The sequence below is a fragment of the Limulus polyphemus genome, unplaced genomic scaffold (assembly GCF_000517525.1).
Source record: "Limulus polyphemus unplaced genomic scaffold, Limulus_polyphemus-2.1.2 Scaffold4473, whole genome shotgun sequence".
Classification (NCBI taxonomy): domain Eukaryota; kingdom Metazoa; phylum Arthropoda; class Merostomata; order Xiphosura; family Limulidae; genus Limulus; species Limulus polyphemus.
The window spans coordinates 1-4010 of record NW_013670083.1 but is presented as its reverse complement, the minus strand read 5'-3'; positions in this window follow the sequence as shown (position 1 = coordinate 4010).

Below are 4010 nucleotides of genomic sequence, written 5' to 3'. Positions count from 1 at the left end.
GGATAATATCGTTATTATATGCTTAGCGGTTTTTCGTTAATGACCTCAATAGATGCCAATTGCATAATGTGCTTTTTTGGAAGGTAATAATTTACTCATTTAGCTGATTAAGTAATAGCTTAATTAAATCTGAAGCCAAAAATAAAAAAAACTGCAAATGTACCATATTTCAGAGTTTATTTATCTCCCCCCCCCCTTCTGTGTGAAAAATCCTAAAACAAGACAGTCCATGTACATCGTCGGACAGTTTCCAGTTACCATATAAAAATTACGGTAATCGAGCTAACCAAATGGGGTGGTGGAGCTAACACACTCACACACACATAATGGATCATCTTTATGATAAAAAGTTTGTCTTATGCATATATTATAAAACTCAGAACAGTTACGATTTTCATACTTACTGTTAGCAGGAGGATGTTTAAATCCTCAGATTTCTTTAAAAAAAGCCAAGGATAATGAGGGTAGAAATGAAATAAGATTTTTTATGTCACTGGTCTTTATAAGAGATGGCAGTGAAAGGTTTTTAGCAAACCAAAAAAAACAAAAAACAATTACTCTATTACAAATAAGTGTGCATATTTTATCACGACTTCATTCTAAGAATAAAAAATGTGATTGGGGTGTGATTTTAGCACTAACCTCCCATGTTGGTAAAAGGTTTAAATGTCGTGAATGTACATATTTTAGGTGTATCAGTCAGTATTCCATATCCATTTCTTCTTCCCGATTTTACATAACAAGAATGTCGATTTTACACAAGTTCTGTTCACCATATTACAATGTGCAAGGAAATACAATAATACTGTGAAAAATTACTATTATTATGGCGTAGTAAGAACACACATCTTACACTTTATGCGTATATATTTCTATAAAACACAAGAACTATATTACCTGATAAATTGTTTTGTGTACAATTTTATAATTAGTTAAGCTGCAAGAAAGAAGTTTATTTTTTTAAAGTGTTAATAATGAAGTCGAAATGTGATGTTCTTCTTTTTATTATTTTAATGTGTGTTATGGCTGAATAAAAACCATTCAAAATTAATTTTTGCACTTATATATTCATATTAGGTGTTAAGAATTATATAATATCACAAAGTTGACAATATCCAAGAAGTTGTGAATGTATAATATATACTCCGTATAGTACATGTTGGAACATTACTATTTTGTGTGGGAGAATCCATATATTTAACATCTAAAATAATTTATTTTATCAAAAACGCTAATACTACTATAATTATCATAATATCCAAACCTAAACAATGTACTTCAGTGTCTGATATGGAAGCAGTTTCGATTTGTAAAACCGCGAGGCAATTATTACCAATATAATTACCAATTTATAGATTATTAATACTAATTAGACCGTCAATAGACCTATATACCAAGGAAATTAAATCTGGATTTGTAAAGTTAATTACATATTTATTTTCATAATAATAAAGATATATATTAGCGACACAACTAGAATAATTAGCTCCCATCGGTATGCCTACTATTTGTTTGAAAATTTACAAAAATAAATATAATTATTATAAAGACAAAAACTAAATATGTTTTTAATATTATTAACGGTAGAGCTTCGATTTTCTACTTTTATAGGTAGATCAATGAATTGATTTATTAAGGAATTGACCACCATTATCAAATCATTAAGTGGTATACTTGTAAATTATGTACTGAAATTGTATGTCTGAATTGTATTTGGTATTTGTGTTTTATTTTCTAAGGCTTTGAAACAGGTTCATTATTTTTAATTATCCAAAAATTATGTATATTATTTATATTTTGTTATATTTTAATAAATAACTTTTTTCAGTAATTTACTTAATAAAGCCGCAGGTTGTTTCGGTGTAGTTTTCACCGAACTAGAAATTTGATGGAAGATATATCATTGTTATTATTATTATTATTTTTACAGAAAACTAAATCTAACTAAGTGTGTATAAATATATGTATATATTTTGCACACACACACACACACACACATATATATTCGTTATTCTAGTCTACACAAATTTTGTGAAAAATGCTTTATGAAAAATATTTCATTCTACACGTTAACATAGTAACACGTTCTTGTATAAACTTTAAACATGTATCACTGTAAACTCTACACTTCAGAAATATCCGTATACTTGTCCATATTAAACTTTGTTTTATAAGTAATGATTATAATAAAAGTTATGTATATATATTTGTGTAATTGTTTTATAGAAGAAAGACATTTACAGTACAGGGGTTTCAGTTTTAACTGTTTCACCTGACATAAAGTAGAACATTGGTTTGCTGTTATAACAGATTGAAACTGTACAACTGCAGCAAGTATTAGGGTTAGATTTAATTAAGGTTTATAACTGTCAAGTAATTTTAAGATAATATAAGCCTTATAACATTATAAAGGATATTACTTACTTTTTATAAGCCTAACAACATTATAAAGGATATTACTTACTTTTTATAAGCCTAACAACATTATAAAGGATATTACTTACTTTTTATAAGCCTAACAACATTATAAAGGAGATTACTTACTTTAGATAAGCCTAACAACATTATAAAGGATATTACTTACTTTAGATAAGCCTAACAACATTATAAAGGACATTACTTACCTTTGATATGCCCAACATTATAAAGGACATTAAGTTGCTTGTGCATGTTTGCTGATTTACAAAATATCAAAATCACATGTTAATTCTCTTTAGATGAAATTATCAATTCATTGATTACTATTATTAAAATTTCCTATGCTTACGTGAAAGCTATATGTCTTTCGTACTGCGATTAGTTTATATGTGAGCTAAATAGTACCCAGGGAATATGCTGATTTCGTTTCAGCAATAAGCAAGAGGTACACAGATTTGAGAACTGAGGTTATCTATAGATAATGCCTGTCAATCGTTTTGACAATGGTATATTGATTTCTATTTAAATTCATATATAATTTACAGATTTCTTTGACTTATGTATGGAAACGATAGCGTCAACCTTGCGGTATATTTTGTCACTACAACTTGGTGTTTATTTTATTAATCAGTGTATTGAATGGTTACTGGGGGTGTGTATATTAATAAAACATAAAACACCATATACACGTAGACCTAAAGGGTCGATCAGTGATAAAATATGTTTCCTGGTTATGCATTCATGATCTGCGATGATGAAGATGGGAGGAGGGGAGTTAAGAAATATAATAAATGATTATCGTAGCTCAGTGATGAGGAAACGTTTCTAAGACATCATTCGTAAACAGGTCTTTTTAGGCCCCGTAGCTGCCATAGCTTTGATATTATTTTGAACATCGTATAAACTGTACGTACGAAACCCCTACATTTTTTATGTTTCGAATATTTCAACAGTATGAGATCTCATTTGGCATAAAAATACAATTATATCCCGAAGAAAGTATTTTGGAAGTATATATATATATATATAGTTCCAGAGGAAAACGAAATGATAGGTAACCAGGATGTGTTCTAGAAGTGCTGAAAATGTAGCCCAAAAACATTTAGTTAGATTATGTTATACACATGTATCAGTGTGGCATATTGTTCTATCACAGTAAAAGTGACAAGTAAATGTCGTGTAGTGTCAGTTTCTTTATGTAAACTGAAAAGTAAATGTCTTGTAGTGTCAGTACCTTTCTAAAACTCACAAGTAAATGTTGTGTGGTGTCAGTTTCTTTGTAAAGCTGACAACTAAATGTTGTGTAGTGCCAGTTACTTTGTAAAACTGAAAAGTAAATGTCTTGTAGTATCAATTTCCTTATAAAGTTGACAAGTAGATGTCTTGTAGTGTCAGTGTCTATGTAAAATTGACAAATAGATGTCTTGTAGTGTCAGTTTCTTTGTAAAACTGATAAGTAGATGTCTTGTAGTGTCCGTCTCTTTATAAAATTGACAAGTAGATGTCTTGTAGTGTCAGTGTCTATGTAAAATTGACAAGTAGATGTCTTCTAGTGTCAGTTTCTTTGTAAAACTGATAAGTAGATGTCTTGT